Source organism: Thamnophis sirtalis, unplaced genomic scaffold (genome assembly GCF_051295495.1).
Source record: "Thamnophis sirtalis isolate CommonGarterSnake01/CBP01778 unplaced genomic scaffold, rThaSir2_p1.2 scaffold_4, whole genome shotgun sequence".
NCBI lineage: Eukaryota > Metazoa > Chordata > Lepidosauria > Squamata > Natricidae > Thamnophis > Thamnophis sirtalis.
In genome coordinates, this window is record NW_028261384.1 from 14,774,892 (window position 1) to 14,792,969 (window position 18,078).

Sequence of the window (18,078 nt, forward strand, 5' to 3'; positions counted from 1 at the left end):
TAAGCAACACGGGAACTTTCAGGAAAGTTCAATCAAAACAGGAAGGCTCCCTGTTAGTGACGCTAATAAAACTAATAATTATTCAATGCATATTTTGGATCTGGGTTATTCCCATGAATATAACCAGTCCTGATTTTGATCCACTGTAAAAGTCACATCATAAATAAAACTGAAGTTTATTACAAGCTAATTTCTCTTTTCTGTACCTGCATTGTCTGTGCGATTGGCATGGTTAAATAGTTGTATTATGCCAGCTTTGCTCATGCTTAATTGATCCTTATTGTCATCTTATTACCAAGAAGTCAGAACAAGCATATTGAAAATTATTTTATTTTTAACTATCTAGTCCAGATCTAATACATAACTACTATAACAATATATTTTAAACTTAGCGACTCTAAGAAGTGTGGACTTCAACTCTCACAAATTCTTCACCCAGTCTTTTCTAAGTCCTCTAAGTCTTGATAGTTGTAAATACACTTTGATTCTGTCTCTTTCTTGACAAATAAAGTTTGTTCCATATTTGGCATTTTTCCACAACATTGTTGGGACACAGTCTATTGAAAGAAGCAGACCACATTGCTGAAGTTATTGATATTGCAGTTTTCTGATTCCATTCTTTCAGAATCTCTTTCAGTATTTTTACTGCCAAAACCATAATTGTAACCAAGCTTGTATGTCTTTCTTCTATCCAAAATCTTTAGTCCTCTATAACGTATAGATTTTGAAATCGTGAAATTATTTATCTATGTTATGTCTTGCAAAAACAAAACAGGATCTATTTCCCACGAGATGCTTTTGTCTAAAATCTTATTGTAAAGGTTTCAATATTTCAGTTTTATCTGGACCTTTAGTCCATTTAAAACTTTCTAAGAACAAAATTTTAGCCTTTTGCTGTTTATTTCAGATGCTTTAAATTCTCAAGTTTATTGTTATAGTTTTCTTTCATTCAGGATTAAAGAAAAACTTGCCTGGCATTTTCAAACTTGTCATTTTGAAGTTCTCTAATAGCTTAGTAATTAATGAGCATTTTAAAAAAGTAATTAGAAAATGAGGGTTTCACACTTAGTGTCCTTTAAAAGTCTCTTCTGCAGTTGCAAGCAAGATAGCTAATCTCATTTTTCCTGTTGCTCAGATTCACAGAAGCACATGAAGCACACCTGTCAGGTGCAAAACCCCAGGTCCATCTGTGAAAGTTCTAATTCAGGGGTTGGCAACTTTAAATACTCGAAGAGCCACAAAGATCCTAACCGGAAAACCCCTGTTCAATTCTGGAGCTGACTGGAGGTGCAGTTCCCCCACCATAGAGTCTCTTCCTAGCACAGCATCCTTTTTCCTCTACCTGTCCTAACCAAAAGCCCTAATAATTATGGAGCTGACCGGCGACAGAGAGTCGTATTAGACGGATGAAAGAGCCACGGGTTGCTGTCCCCCATTCTAATTTATTAAAGCCTATGCACAAGAATCTTCTCAGACTAGCGGTTTACACCTGGACAAAGCTACATAAAGTTCAATAGCATATAAGGAGGGTTGCCCTTATTTTTCTTATGGATACATAATGATTCTAAACTAACGCCTCATTTGACTCCATCCCTGTTTTTGCCAGTTACTCTCCTTCACCATGTGTGTAATCTCTCATCTTGACTACCGTATTTTCACCCATATAACCCGCCCACGCAAATAACCCGCCCACGTGAATAACCTGCAGATTTTCAAGATCGTGTAAAATGTTTCCCGTATACCCCGCCCACTTATATAACCCGCAACGAGTAAGCCGTCGGCAAACATTACATTAGCGCTATTCCATCGGACCTACCCATTAAAACCAATCGGAGGAGAAAGCCTGGGCGAGCTGGGGAGGGGTTGGAGGAACTCAACTCAAGGGAGAGATCTTGAAATTCAATAGAAAAAAAATGCTTGGGTTTCGGGACGCCTTCTTGAAAACCCCACCCCTGGCTATGGGCGAAGTGACCAGGAAGAAGCAGGAGGTGAGAGGAAGCCCAGATTCTGCAGCCCCTCGCCTTCTCTGGGCTTGGAAGCAGGAAGGGAAGGGGAGGAGGCGGCGGCGCGGCTGTGGCTCCATTTTCACACACACACACACACACACCTCCCTTCTTCTGCTTTGCTCTGTGAAAGGGCTTCACTGCCGAAGCATTTTGGTTTAAAAAAAAAAAAAACACCGTCCCTTTCTCTCTCCAGTTAACAGGGCCAACCCAAGTGGTGCATTTTATCTGGGAGACGCCACGCAACGAGGGAATCTCCTTTTGGGGGGGGGGGGGGTGAGACGCTGACAGAAAAAGGGCAAGCAGTGGCCGTGTGAGGCGGCCTTGAGAGCTCCAAACGACCTACCGTACTGGCTGGCGAGGTTAGTTCTCTAAAGGCCGTTGAAACCTCCGGGGAAACCCCTTTTTCCGCCCTCGGAGCCCCCGGTGCTTCCTCAACCCCCCCACACTTTTTCCTCTTTGGTTCACCCCACCCCCGCCCTCAAGGGCCTGGGACTCTGGGAAAGTGTGCAGCTGGGGGGCTGGGGAGGAGAGAGCGTCTACCGTTCCTCACGGGAGGCACTTCGAGCCCCACCGTATCTGAGAGGCTCTTAGTCGTTGTGTGGGAGAGGAGAGAAAGGTTAAAATGTTTTTGAAACATAAAAAGAATCCTTTGTGGGCAAACTTAAAGCTGCTGGGCTGCACGGGCTTGCTGTAAATTGAGGGCATGTTTTGCCTTTATTTATTTTGCCGCCTCCCCTTCCCTTCCTCGGAGGGGAACGCTCGGAGCAAAAGGGACCCCCGCCTCGTTAAAGCCGCATCCGACGCTTCACCTACAAACGATCCCGATTCTCCCGCGTCCTTCCTTCCTTCCCTCCCTTCAATGTACCGTACTCTTCCTATAAAGAGAAGGGAAGCGTGAACAAACTCCGGGCAGGAGATGGGCTCGCGTAGAGGTACCAGAAGTTTAACCGTTTCACCTAAGCCACAGCTCGTCCTCTCTTGGGACAGCCTTCCGCCGACATTAAAACGATGCGTGAACTTGCGAACAACTGTGGCAGGCACGGAAGGGAGGGAGGGAGCGAAAAAAGAAGCGAGAAACGGATATTTTCTCCCTCTCGTGAAGGGGGGAGGATCTGGTGCTTTCCGGCTCGGGCTCATTTTCTCCCTTTTCCTGCTTGGGTTTCGGGACGCCTTCGTGAAAACCCCACCCCTGGCTATGGGCGAAGCAACCAGGAAGAAGCAGGAGGTGGGAGGAAGCCCGGATTCTGCAGCCCCTTGCCTTCTCTGGGCTTGGAAGTCCGGCAGGAAGGGAAGGGGAGCAGGCGGCGGCGCGGCCGTGGCTCCATTTTCACACACACACACACACACCCCTCCCTTCTTCTGCTTTGCTCTGTGAAAGGGCTTCACTGCTGAAGCATTTTGGTTTACAAAAAAAAAACACCGTCCCTTTCTCTCTCCAGTTAACAGGGCCAACCCAAGTGGTGCATTTTATCTGGGAGACGACACACACACACACACACACACACACACACACACACACACACACACACACGTGCGGCAGGAGGAGCGGCGTCCTCCGCGCTCTCGGCTGCCACAAACGCCACGCAACGAGGGAATCTCCTTTTGGGGGGGGGGGAAAGCAGGGCAGTTTCTCGCCGTTCTGCGAAGCTGGGAAAGGATGCGGGAGTTTCCTTCTTCTTCCTGCCCCCCTCCGTCTCCCCGCTGCCACCTTTCAGTCTCCCCAGCCTCGTCCGGGAGAAGCGGCTTGGTGGCGTCTTCCTTTCGTACCCCGGTGCGCCTCCCTCGCCACCGCAAGTCGCCTTTTGCCCCACCCACCCAAATAATAATACTAAATAAGCAGGTGCGCCGCTTGGGCTGGCTTGGCTTCTCGGTTAGATAAGACCAGCCGGTGCCCCCCCTTTTTTTTGCCGGTTTATTTCGTCGTCATCCGCCAACTCCAGAAATCCGTGCAGTTCGAAAGCTGAGCGAGGCGACCGACCCCGGTGAGGGTAGCAGTAGCGTCTGAAGAAGAAGCCTCCCCTTCGCAAAGGCTCTTCGGCTTCAGGCAGCCAGCGGCTTCCCCGGGCTGCCTCGATGGGCACTGGCGAAGGGGCGAGAGAACTGCAGGCGGCTCGCTTTCCCCCGAGCTTCCTTCCCTTCGAGGGTGGGGAGGTTGGTTGTGGCTGGATTGCCGGCTGTAATCTTGGGTTTGCGCGGGTGCCAAAGCTGCGTGGACGGCTTGCAAGCTGGCCGAGGTACGCCCGCAAAGGACCCGTCTCTGCCAAGCACCAGATCCCTCCCCCCTTCGCCAGAAGGGAGCAAAAAAAGAAGCCAGAAACGGCGAAGGGGGGAGGGATCTGGTGCTTTCTCCGCTCCTTTGTTATTTTTTTGCTCCCTTCTGGCAGGCGAGAGAGCATCTACCGTTCCTCACGGGAGGCACCGCCGTATCTGAGAGGCTCTTCGCCAGAAGGGAGCAAAAAAATAACAATGGATTTCTCCCTCTCGTGAAGGGGGGAGGATCCGGTGCTTTCTCCGCTCGGCGACTAAGAGCCTCTCGCCTGAAGAACCCCTTCTTCTTCCCCCCCATCTCAGCTGTTTCCTTCTCTGTTCCTCCAACCTTTCCCCAGCTTGAGCAGGCTTGCTTCTTTCTCCGTTTCTTCCCCCCCCCATCTCAGCTGTTTCCTTCTCCGTTCCTCCAACCTTTCCCCAGCTTGAGCAGGCTTGCTTCTTTCTCCATTTCTTCCCCCCGATCTGAGCTGTTTCCTTCTCCGTTCCTCCAACCTTTCCCCAGCTTGAGCAGGCTTGCTTCTTTCTCCGTTTCTTCCCCCCCCATCTGAGCTGTTTCCTTCTCCGTTCCTCCAACCTTTCCCCAGCTTGAGCAGGCTTGCTTCTTTCTCCGTTTCTTCCCCCCCGATCTGAGCTGTTCCCTTCTCCGTTCCTCCAACCTTTCCCCAGCTTGAGCAGGCTTGCTTCTTTCTCCGTTTCTTCCCCCCCCCCGATCTCAGCTGTTTCCTTCTCCGTTCCTCCAACCTTTCCCCAGCTTGAGCAGGCTTGCTTCTTTCTCCGTTTCTTCCCCCACCCCGATCTCAGCTGTTTCCTTCTCCGTTCCTCCAACCTTTCCCCAGCTTGAGCAGGCTTGCTTCTTTCTCCGTTTCTTCCCCCACCCCGATCTCAGCTGTTTCCTTCTCCGTTCCTCCAACCTTTCCCCAGCTTGAGCAGGCTTGCTTCTTTCTCCGTTTCTTCCCCCCGATCTGAGCTGTTTCCTTCTCCGTTCCTCCAACCTTTCCCCAGCTTGAGCAGGCTTGCTTCTTTCTCCGTTTCTCCCCCCCCCCGATCTCAGCTGTTTCCTTCTCCGTTCCTCCAACCTTTCCCCAGCTTGAGCAGGCTTGCTTCTTTCTCCGTTTCTTCCCCCCGATCTGAGCTGTTTCCTTCTCCGTTCCTCCAACCTTTCCCCAGCTTGAGCAGGCTTGCTTCTTTCTCCGTTTCTTCCCCCCCGATCTCAGCTGTTTCCTTCTCCGTTCCTCCAACCTTTCCCCAGCTTGAGCAGGCTTGCTTCTTTCTCCGTTTCTTCCCCCCCCCATCTCAGCTGTTTCCTTCTCCGTTCCTCCAACCTTTCCCCAGCTTGAGCAGGCTTGCTTCTTTCTCCATTTCTTCCCCCCGATCTGAGCTGTTTCCTTCTCCGTTCCTCCAACCTTTCCCCAGCTTGAGCAGGCTTGCTTCTTTCTCCGTTTCTTCCCCCACCCCGATCTCAGCTGTTTTTTTTTTTTAAACCAAAATGCTTCGGCAGTGAAGCCCTTTCACAGAGCAAAGCAGAAGAAGGGAGGGGTGTTTGTGTGTGTGAAAACGGAGCCACAGCCGCGCCGCCGCCTCCTCCCCTTCCCTTCCTGCCGGACTTCCAAGCCCAGAGAAGGCGAGGAGCTGCAGAATCCCAGCTTCCTCTCACCTCCTGCTTCTTCCTGGTCGCTTCGCCCATAGCCAGGGGTGGGGTTTTCACGAAGGCGTCCCGAAACCCAAGCAGGGAGAAAAGGGAGAAAAGGAGCCCGAGCCGCCGAGCCAGCCCACTGCCGCGAGGAAAGTGGTGGTCCCAAGCTCTCCCTTTACCGGTAGTTAATCTGTGTAAAATATTTTACGTATACCCCGCCCACTTTTATACCCCGCAGGGGGGCGCTGTGCATGTAAAAAACGCATATAACCCGCGGGTTATATGGGTGAAAATACGGTATATCTAAGCAGATTCTAAGAAACCAGTCTACTCATCTGATCTGTGGTCCCCCCACCCCCACCATGATCACTGACTCTGCTCTTGTGGAGTCATCTTCAGTTTACCAAAGCTTTCCTGAAAACATGCTGGCTGGGAAATTTTGGGAGATGAAGTCCACACATCTTAAAAGTAACCAAATTTGAAAAACAATATGCATGCCAAGTCTTACATATTTATACTTGACATCTTTTTGACACCACCAGCTCTCATCTCAATTCTGTTTTCACACCCAGCAACCAACATTTCCTGGTCTACAGTATTTTGCTTCAATTCCAGAACATTCATTCCTACATCTATTTTTTTTTAAAGTTGGGGCTGGCTTTTTGTGTGTCATGTTGTTTTTTTAAAAAAAAAAAAATTTTAAGCAGAAAAAGCTTTCAGCACGACAAGGCCAGGACCCAAGACTGTTTAAAAACAAAGACCAAATGTTTACAGTGCCTTTTCCTCAACCAACAGTGATTGATTAGAAAGCACAGATGGGACACAGACAGCTTTTCATTGCTTGCTCCATATGATCGAACCAACACATCTGGTATACTCGGAAAAACATCTTGGCACTAATTTGTTTGTCAGTATCCATTGAGAGGGCTATCTGTCATCCTGTCACATTTTGGTTGCCCTGAGATGTTTGAAGATAGGACTAGTCACAAATTGAGGATGCTGGCCTCTTGGGAGATAACTGGAAGAAACTACCAGCTGTCTCAAATGTCATCAAAAGAAGGAAGTACCAGGCAGGTGGGTAGACTTATGTTGGAATCTCAGCCAGGCTGTCTATATTTACTACCAGGAAGCAAAATCATCTGAATCTTTTTTTTTTGCCTTGCATGCCTCTGTGTGTCAAACTGTCATTTCATTTAAGTATTGGGTCTTGGAAACGTTAGACTGCAGATTTAGAACAAGAAGAGTGAGAAAAGTGTTTCTGCATGGTGATTCAGAGACAGAAATGAAGGATCTCCTAACATTCTCTATTTGATCATATGCGTAATAAACTGCACTAGAACAAAAAGGGTCCAGGCAGGCAGAAATAATATAAAGAAAGCAAAATCTTCAAGAATGCAAGATCAAGTTCCGACTGCTGAATGTGCTTTCCCAGGCTTTCCTCTTTTTTTTTTTGAGTTCTTGTTTAAATTCACCCTTGCTCATATTATTTTGTTTAACATAGGCTTCAAATTCTAAATAGTCACCATATGGACTTTGTGTTTGTGTGTATGTTATGGATGTAGTGCTAGGAATCCTGAACAGATTTCCCAGCACAATTACCTTTCTCGGTGAAAACCATCTGTATTTGTTTGCCATTTTAACTGCATTAAAAAATGAACAAGGGACAGAATTCTATGGTTAAGTGCAGATTTGTGAGCTGATGTCTTGTCTTGTAGTGTAAGCAGGTAAACTGCGAGGCAGGTGAAAGCTTGGTCAACAAAGTGGATTGAATTCCCATCTGGGATTTAAAACTGAGAAAAACCAGAGCTCTGTCTTACGGGCCTCTCACACAAAGCAGTTGGAAAAAAAAAAAGGAAGCAGTTTCAAATTGCTATATCTTTCCAGTACTCAGCTGTATCAGCTGAAAGGAGCTTTCTACAAAGAGGTGAATTTATACATCTCAGATTACAGTTACTTCAGTCATAAAGTATGTCATTGTGGAACAGATATACTGAAGTTAGCAGATGTAGTTCGTTCCCTTGCTTGCCTGGTGCTGCAGGAAAAAAAACATAACCTTAACTCACTGTTGATGCTATTATCTTCTGAAGTGGACTTCTGTTATTTAGGTACCACTAAACCTGTCCTGGTTTTTTTTTGGCAGAAAGTGCAACCCAGCAGTAGAGAAAGAAGGACTGACGTATTATGCATTTATTTTGCTTTCCAAAAAGTGCATCTGCAAGGGAGGCAGAATATGGTTTTGAGCTGAAAATAAGGCACAGCAATAATATAATAATACCAATAATTTATCCTGTATACAAGTGAGATAGTGTAGAACAGGTGTCACCAACCTTTCAGACTTCAGGGATCACTAAATCCATAATTTTAAATCCTGTGGACTACTAATATAATTAAAAAAAAGATAAATAATATTTAGTGCAATATAAAAATGCAGATAATTTTTCTGTGGACCACCAAAATTTTCTCACAGACCACCAGTGGTCCACGGACTACCAGTATGTGACCACTGGTCTAGAATGCATGACGCATCAAAGAGTAAAGATAAAGGTAAAAGCTTCCCTATCAAATTGTGTCTGACTCCAGGAAATGGTGGTCATCTCCATTTCTTAGCTGAGGGAACCAGTGTTGTCTGAAGACAATTTCTGCAGTCATGTGGCCAGCATGGCTACCTACCAAAGAGGTATGGAATGCTGTTACCTTCCCACGGAAGTGGTAGGTAATAATCTACTTGTGTTTGCATACTTTCAAACTGTTTGATGGGCAGGAGGTAGGATCAAGTAATGAGAACTCACCCAATTGTCTGGAGCTCATGTCTCAAACTCAGGCAATTCAGCTTTCCAGCCGAGAAGTCTTTAACCTATCGTGAGCTATCATGCTTCCCAACATCTAGCAGTATGGATTTGCAAATTGATCAAAGGTAATGGCAGTTGCATTGAGGGAGAGAGATTGTAGTGAACTAAATAATGGAAAACTAGAGAAGGAACATCTGTATCTTGTTAGAATATTTATTAAAAATGGGGAGACAGGCAATTTTTAGATGTGCAGATGCTAAGTGTTTGTTGCAAAGAAGGAACATTTGCCAAAGGAAACGATATAATTATGCATGAAAGTGTTCATTTTTTCTGTGTGGAAGCAAGAGTTGGATAGAGAGTATCAGGGCCAACATAAAAAAAAATAAGATGATTGCAGTAAGAATGTGGTATTAAAGAACCATATTGGCAAACATCCATTTGAACAATTGGACATCCAACTGAACAATTGAACATCCAACACACTGGATACTAAAGTGAGTGACAGTATTAAAAATATGCTGATAGGATATCGGCATATTGTGAGAATAAATGATCAAATGGCAAAACAGATATATGTACAAAGAGTGAATGGGTTGAGTGGAAAGGGAAATCTTAGAATGTTGAGATTGGATGGAGATAAAGAAATTCTCAGAGAGAGGTGAGAAATTTGAAGAACAAAAGAAAAAAACAATAGGTGAATTGGTGTATGGACATGATAATGGCATGGTGTAAGAACAGAAAGGCGTGTGAATAGTTTGGGTATAAAAGATATTAATGAACCTTTCCTTTTATTTTTTTCTTATTTCATGCCTTTATTTTCATTGGCTTACTAGTTCTCATTCTTTATTTGCACTTTGCATGATCCTGCTTAGCCTGAAAGAGAAGAGCATTATGGGTACGTATGTGTGTATACCTTGCCCCATTACTCGGAGAATTTTATCCCTCACTTTTGTGTCAGACAGAAAGCTCTGTCGGGGTCAACTAAATAGAATCTAATTTTTAATTGGCTTGCTTGTCAGTTATATTTCGTCTTAGTGCAAATGAGATGTGACAGATTTTTGCAACTATCTTTTCCTTTCCTTTAAGTTTTACATTTGAATGGGAGTCAATGTGTTAATCCTGCATGTAGCAGGCAAGTTCTTGGAGTTCCTTCTGAATCCCCCATTAAAAATGAGGTTTAAAAAATTGCTGGGAATGGGAGGGAGCATAAGTCTCCAAAGTTTTCTGAGGCTGTTTTTCCTTCCTGCTGTCTTAATTCATCACTACCCGGCAAAGATCTAAGGGATAAATGGAAGATAAACAAGAAGTTGGATCGATCGGAGACTTACAGTGTGACCTATGAGAGGATTAGACGCAGAATGTCATTCTTGAGTGAAGGCTGAGGGAAAAATGGAAGATTTTGTTCAAAGGGACAAAAGAGGAGGCAAGAAGTGGATGACAGAAATAAGTGTCTTTTATATTGAATACAGACAAGGTCTGTGAAGGAAGGCACTGTACGCTGTTGTTTCCTCTCTGACTTGCTATGAGAACAAATTATAATCTCCACATTCTATTGAGTTTCCAGCAAAATCAGAGTTTGTAGCCTTTCATTTTGGCAGGGGAGATGTGTGGGTGCGCGCACATGCATGCGCGCACACGCACACACACACACGTGAAAATGCTTACCCTGTGTTGAAGACTGTCTTTGGTTTGCTGCATCAGCTATCAACACCTGTTGTGTCTGGTAGTCACCTGGAAACCAACTCTTACTACCAACTCTAATGGAAATTTCTCCAAATTCATCCCTTTTTCTGGAAGGATATTAGATCGCTGGTCTTTTGTCTCTAGCAAGATAATGCGTCTGGGTTCCCCTCAAAGATACTTGTTCTTATTAGCTGCTCTAAACCCAAGAAAACACCAGCTTCTAGGATTAAAATAGCTTTCTCAGCAGTAGTACAGTTGGTAAATGACCAACCATAGCTACCATCTAAAGGGGAGATGTTGGATATCAGTTCCAATAATTAGTTATTTATTTTCACTTATTTATCAAACTTCTTATCCGTTGATCTCCCTCATAAGAGGGCTCTGGGCAGTGATTACTAACAGCATGATATTTGGCTACGACACTTGGGAATTGTGATTATAATTCTAGGCAAAAAGGCAAGACGTAAATAAGAAGTTGTTCCAAGTATTGCTTTAAATCTCTTGATTGTGTGTTTACTATGTTAATTCTGAAGGCAGACTAGGAAACCAACATCGGTACAGTGGGCTGGAGTTACTGATTTAATGCATACATAAGATCAGATGTGCAAAAGACATGCTTGTTTATGTTAAAATATTCTTCTTTTAAGAAAAAGAAGAGTCCTGGGGATACATCAGATTAGGACTGAGGGCCAACATGGTTTTGGAAAGGAAAGAGAGCACTTCATACGGCCTTCCTGGTGGCATGCCAAAGGTCTGGGCAGAGATTTGCCCGAATATTTAAGAGGCAAAGCCTCATGTGCTACCAAAATACCCCTAAGGAATAAGAAGCAATTTTCCATTTTCTCCCAGCTAAAAACAAAACAAAATTTCTTAGAACATGGCTCAGAAGTCACCACAGACCTTGAAACAATTGACAGTCCACTATGTTTGTTTGTGGTCAGATAAGGAAAGAATTATATGTAAATAGATTGAAAGCTTATGAAGAAATTAGCTACCAGAAGCTGATTATGAATAATAATAGAATCGAATGATTTCTCTTATTAAAATAAGTATTCTCCTTATAAAATCAGAATAGGGTTCTATGCTTTGTCTGCGTACAATACTGTATGATGAATAATTGCCATATCCATATATGTATGTTTGTATGTTTGTATGTTTGTATGTGTGTATGTGTGTATGTGTGTATGTGTGTGTGTGTGTATGTATGTATGTATGTATGTATGTATGTATGTATGTATGTATGTATGTATGTATGTATGTATGTTTCTACCTGTTTTTAGATAACTGCCGTTAGAGAAAGCCTTGCTAGAAAATATGCCTCCAAAATCTTGTCTCTGGCAGTTAGTGAGATCCTCTATGTAATGCATGGAAGTGCTGGTTATTAAGATTATCTGCTTCACCAATTGATATATTTTGGGGGATAGGGCTTTGTGCTATAATATAAAATCAGAAGAAAATGAAACGCTAGCTTTTCCTTCACAGAACCAGGTGGAACTTGTGGTTCAACGCCAATTCTGTCCTTAATCCAATTTAATAATAAAATCTACCTGGTTTGCAAGGTTTATTAGTGAAATAATGCTGCTTTAATTTTCATAGCTTGCCTAAAATCATGAATGAATTATGAGAATGCTTATCTTTGCTAACCATTGGGATTTGACTCACATTAAACCAGTATCTTTCCACAATGTATAACTGAATGTAACACTTAATTCCAGTCTTCAAAGAAACCCTTAAATTGGAACAGCTTTATGTGGGGAAAAAAAATCCCAGTACAAAAACTGATAATGTACCTCAGTGCATCCAAATTTCCCCTGAGGATAAGTTGCCTTAACTGTCATTTAAGATTTTACATGCTGCCTTTAAATCAGTTACTTCATTTAAATAAAAAAGCTCTGATTTCCCATAAAATGAAAATACTGGTGCTTCATATATCCTTCTAGCATTTTGATTTATTATTGACTATATACTCCTTCAAGGAGAAGATTCTTTCAGAAGGAATTTCTTGTCAAGCTCCATACGTTTGTGACATTTTTTATTAATTTCATTCTATCCATAGTCATACAATTTGGAGAGATGAAAATGGGTAAATGTGGTGATGATCTATTTCTGGAAAAAAATAGGGCAGGGTAGGAAAGAGTTCATTTTCAGTACTGAATGGTTATTCAATGATATTGCTTATTACCAGATCAAAAACCCTTGATCTCTCCCTATATAGAAAACCCAATATTTTCAAAGTATCATGTTATACATAAAATTAGCATATTTTATTCTCCAATTATCCTAGTTAGCTATAGATCACTCTCTCTCTATCATCTACCTTTTTATCCATCTTATCTATCATCCATCCATCCATTTCTCTATATCTATTTATCCCTATCTCCCTCTATCTCTCTATCATCTCTTATCCTATCTATTTGTCCTGTCTGTCTGTCTGTCTGTCTGTCTGTCTGTCTGTCTGTCTGTCTGTCTGTCTGTCTGTCTGTCTATCTATCTATCTATCTATCTATCTATCTATCTATCTATCTATCTATCTATCTATATATATATCTACCCATACAAACACACACATACATACACCTACCTACCTACCTACCTACCTACCTACCTACCTACCTACCTACCTACCTACCTACCTACCTAGCTACCTAGCTAGCTAGCTACCTAGCTATCTAGCTATCTAGCTATCTCTGTCTGTCTATTGTCTCTTTTAAAACCATGAGAAAAATATCCCCCAAATATATTAACAAGATACAGTAGTTTAGAATTCCTATCTTTACAGAGCATATATTTGAAAGTGAATAAGGATACCAGCTGAGATTTCATGTATTACAGAACTGATTGAATTTCAAGCTGTGAAAGGTTTTGCTTGGTGCAAAATGTAGGATCAAGGCCATTACCTTCTAAACATAAAGCTTCACCCCAAAGCAAAATCCTATATTTCTAAACCTTACAGTTCTTGAGATTCCTAAAATCTCAAGGAAGCATAATTATAACTCTACATTCATCCTAGGAATTCCTTAGGTAGGACTTCTCATACTAAGCAACATACATAAAAAAACCTGCACTACATTATAATTCTAATGCTATTACTAAACACAAAGCCTCAACCTAAATCAAAGGATTATGCGGGAAACATAACTGTAATTGTAAGTTTACTCATAATGTCAAAATACAGTATTAAGCAAGGTTTAATATGCTGTAGGATAATTCAAAGATTAGCACTAAGCATAAACTATTATCCTAAAATGAATTAAATCACATTAAAATTTAACTTTAACACCATCAGACAACAAAAATCACGTAGTCTAGGTCCTTGGAAAGGATTTGGTAGGTGGATAAAATGCTAAATCAAGTCTGAACATCTGGCTGGCTATGTAGCGAATCTTAATATTCAACTTGTCTTCTGCCCAACTCCCAAAGACTCTGGCAGCCCACAACGAACAAAAAATTGTAATACAATCAATAAAAATGAAAAGTGTGATGAACAACAGCAGCGTGTGGGTCCTTCCTTCCAATGATGTGCACAAAATTTTGCAACCCCAAAGATCAGTAATCCAAGGGATTACAATACTATAAATCAGACGTGTTTTTCAGAATACAAAAGAAGTCTCTGTGCTGTGGATATTATTTGAGCTTTATGAATCCTATCTTTCTTTCTCATTACAAGCATCAGTTTCTTCATTTAGGAACTGCTACATTAAATCTACATGCAGACAGTTTTGCAATCCCTTTGCCAGAGAAGCACCTGTGAATATTTTGCAAATGATAATGCCAAATTGTGACTGAGTGGGCCATTATTCCTCATACTTCTGAAACATGAAGAATTGCTTTAGGAGGATCCCTGCCCAATTCCTTGGACAACAGCCAGCCACATCCCTGTGGAAGCAAGGCAAAGAATCTCATTGTCTATTCTCTATGTGCTACACGGATATTCTGCTTTTGGGTGTGGAGGTTTTATTTTTGAAGGCAAAGTTCTGGAATACATCCATATTAATATAAATGTCTGGCATGAATGCATTCAGTTACTATTAAAGGTATCCTTGTGCAGGGGTGGGCTGCTACAGGTTCGCCGGGGTTTGGGAGAACCTGTAGCTAACGTTATGGCTGGTTCAGAGAACCTCCAAATCCCACCCCTGGCTGGCCTCATCCCGTCCACCCCTCCCCCACTCTGCCCCTCGTCTCCCAGGAGTCTCCATGCGACCCCTTTTGGATGCGAGGTAAGTGCAGGGCCTGCACAGAGGCTCAGGGAGAGGGGGGGGAACGGGCCTCCTGGAAGTTGCGGAAGGTGGGAAGTGGCTCCGATTCCAGCCTCCGGAGCCTGAGGAAGCAGTGTTTGCCCTCCCAGAAGCTTGAGGAAAGCCTCTGGAGCCTGGGGAAGGTGAAAACATCCTCCCTGCTGTGGTGAAGAAGGCTGACTAGGCCATGCCCACCATGGCCACGCCCACCCAGAAACCGGGCAGAGAACCCTTTGCTGAAAATTTTGAAGCCCATCCCTGCCCTTGTGGCAAAAAAGATGGGAGCATTGTGGAAAATTCAGAAGTCTCCAGCACAACATTTAGGAGAAGGAAACATGTTTATTGCAACAATAGTTGGATACCTACAAGACAGAGGGAACTTAACAAAGGGAAAACATTTTTTTACGGGTGGTTGAGGGGGTCTAGGACAACTCACCACAGCCAACTTGCCATGCCCAGCCAGCTCACCACCACCAAGTCACCATGGGTTAATTCGTCACAACCAAATCACCACAGGGCAACTTGCTACAGGGCAAAAGCTACATGATATCAAAAGAAATGGCGGAATTAAATCATTAAAGAAAGGATGCAAAGAAGGGACAAAATGAAAAGTGAATGACAACAATTAAAATATTTTTTAAAAATTATTTCTAAAAATTAAATAAAGTTGTTGAAATGTGCTGCAGTGATTGAGTTGTCCTGTGATTAGTTGGCCGTAGGGAGCTGGCCACAATGAGTTGACCATGGCAAATTGGCAGTGGCAAGAATATGGCTGTGGCAAGTTGTCCTATTTCAGGTTGAGAGGCTAAAAGGAAATCCTAGGACAGGAGTGTCAAATTGGCAGCCTGCGGGCTGGATAAGTCACACACAGGCCACATCCATCCCAGCTCTGCAAAGGGAAAAACGTCGTGATATATCACATGACAGCAACGTAACACTTCTCTCTGAAATGAATCATATTATATCCACATATAAATAGCCAGTGTTTTTGTGTATCTAACATACATCAGAGATTCAGGATGTAACATTCATTTTCTTAGTGTTAAATGCCAGGGATGTAAAACTTCATTTTTACTTTTATAAAACTTAGAATCAACATCCAAATTAAGTACCAATATTGCAGATGCATAGGACCTTAAGGCATGATATTTACAGAATTTTCCTAAGGTACCTAAGTGTAAAACAAATATCTTTTATTACTTGTGATGAATCCTGCATTTTTCCAAACCATGTTTTGTTTCACACCACATAGTTTTCTTGCTGATCAACTGCTAGTTTCATAGAGAATGAAGACAGGAAGAACTAAAAAAACCTCTCTATATTGAAGGCAATTCAGATTAGCAATATATAATCCACTAATATTACCCATTTGACTTATCTGATTCAGAAGAAATGCATCCAAAATGAATGAATTTGGTTCTGCTTTCAAAATGGATTTGGTAGAATGTATGCATGGGGTTCTTTTCTTCCTGTTGCAAAATGTTGGCTCATCTGCTTTCCCAATTTTCCTGTAGAGCATTTAATTGATAATTTAAACAAGGTGTCTCCAAACTTAGCAATTTTAAGACTTGTGGACTTCAACTCCCAGAATTCCCTAGCCAGCATGGCTAACTGAGAAAGTCTGGGAGTTGAAGTCCATAAGTCTTAAAGTTGCAAGTTTGGAGACACCTGATTTTAAATTGAGCCGAGGTGGCGCAGTGGTTAGGGTGCAGTACTGCAGGCCACTTCACCTGACTGTTATCTGCAGTTCAGTGGTTCTAATCTCACCGGCTCAAGGTTGACTCAGCCTTCCATCCTTCTGAGGTGGGTGAAATGAGGACCCAGATTGTGGAGGCGATATGCTGACTCTGTAAACCGCTTAGAGAGGGCTGAAAGCCCTATGAAGCGGTATATAAGTTAAGTGTTAAGATTTATTACAAATTACCAAATCAACATTCAAAGGCTGAATGAAGAACACAGAGGAGGGGACTGATTCTGTACAGCAGTGTTTCTCTACTTCAATAGCTTTCAGATGTGTGGACTTCATAGGTGGTATTCAGCCAGTTCTGACAGGTTTTAGAGAACCGGTAGCGGAAATTTTGAGTAGTCTGGAGAACTGGCAATTTGGCTGGCCCTGCTCCTGCTTCCTCCCAGCCTTCCAGCTGATCTTTTTTTGTTGCCCTGAACAGGAGAATGAAGTTGGAAAACAGGTTAGTGGCAGAGGTGGTATTCAGCAGGTTCTGACCAGTTCTGGAGAACCGGCAGTGGAAATTTTGAGTAGTTCGGAGAACCGGTAAATACCACCTCTGACTGGCCCTGCCCCATCTATTCTCTGCCTCCCGAGTCCCAGCTGATCAGGAGGAAATGGGGATTTTGCAGTAACCTTCCCCTGGAGTGGGGAAGGAATGGAGATTTTACAGTATCCTTCCTCTGCCATGCCCACCAAGCCAAGCCCACCAAGCCATGCCCACAGAATTGGTAGTAAAACTTTTTGAATCCCACCACTGGTGGACTTCAACTGCCAGGATTCCCCAGGTGACAAGGAATTCTGGGTGTTGAAGTCTACACATCTTAAATTTGCCAAGGTTGAGAGATACTGTTGTACAGAATTGTTTCTGTGTCTGAATTTTGAGACTGGTAGTAGTAAAGACAAACACCAGTCACTTTTAGACAGTTTATAAGTGTGGAGCATGAAAATAAACTCTGGCACCCTTTCAGGTTGCTTTAAAGAATGCATGCCTGGACCACCTCCATTCTGGTTGGGGACAATTGGAAAGGAGGGCAATATTTTATTGTCTTAAAAACTGTGGCACTGAGGGGAGGGGAGTTTGCCTTCCCAGGGCTGCAAACAGACCTTTCTTTAAATCATTTCTTTGCAGACTTCAAAACCTCTATGGTCGCATCAGTTGATTCCTTACCATTTTAGGAGGAAATACCATAAATTAAATTAAACGTAAATAAGTTTCATATAATTTAAGAAACAAAATAAAACCATTAATCTGTTCCAAATACAAAAAAAGGAATACAGGTAGTCCTCCATTTATGGCAACAACTTGCTAAACTGGATGGTTATTAAATGAATCAGACCCAATTTTATGATGTTTTGGCGAGTTCTCCCCCTACTCTCATTCCCCTTGGCATCATTTTCAGGCTTACCAAAGTTTGTCCTAGAAGAGGGATGTCAAACTCACGTCATCGTGGTAGCATCATGTGATGTATCAGGATTTTTTTCCCCTTCACTAAACCGGGCATAGATGTGGCCTACATGTGACATATCTGGCCTTAGGGCCTTCAGTTTGACTGTCTTGCCCTAGAAGTAATGAAACTCTGTTTATAAAAGGTTTTTTTTGAGGAATCCAAAAGTTAAGTCTGTTTATTACATTACTGATTTTCCAGCTTTTGGATAACCTATATAACCCAAGTCCGTATTTAATTCAGAATTAGGAGCCTGTTAATTGTTTTCCATCTCAATAATTCTTTTATTT

The 18,078-nt window shown here is 42.9% G+C and overlaps 1 protein-coding gene across 2 annotated transcripts in view; it reads right to left on the minus strand.

The window, feature by feature from the left end:
• Nucleotides 1-18,078, minus strand: part of ADARB2 (adenosine deaminase RNA specific B2 (inactive)) — a 511,321-nt gene that overhangs the window by 187,021 nt on the left and 306,222 nt on the right. The window lies entirely within an intron of this gene.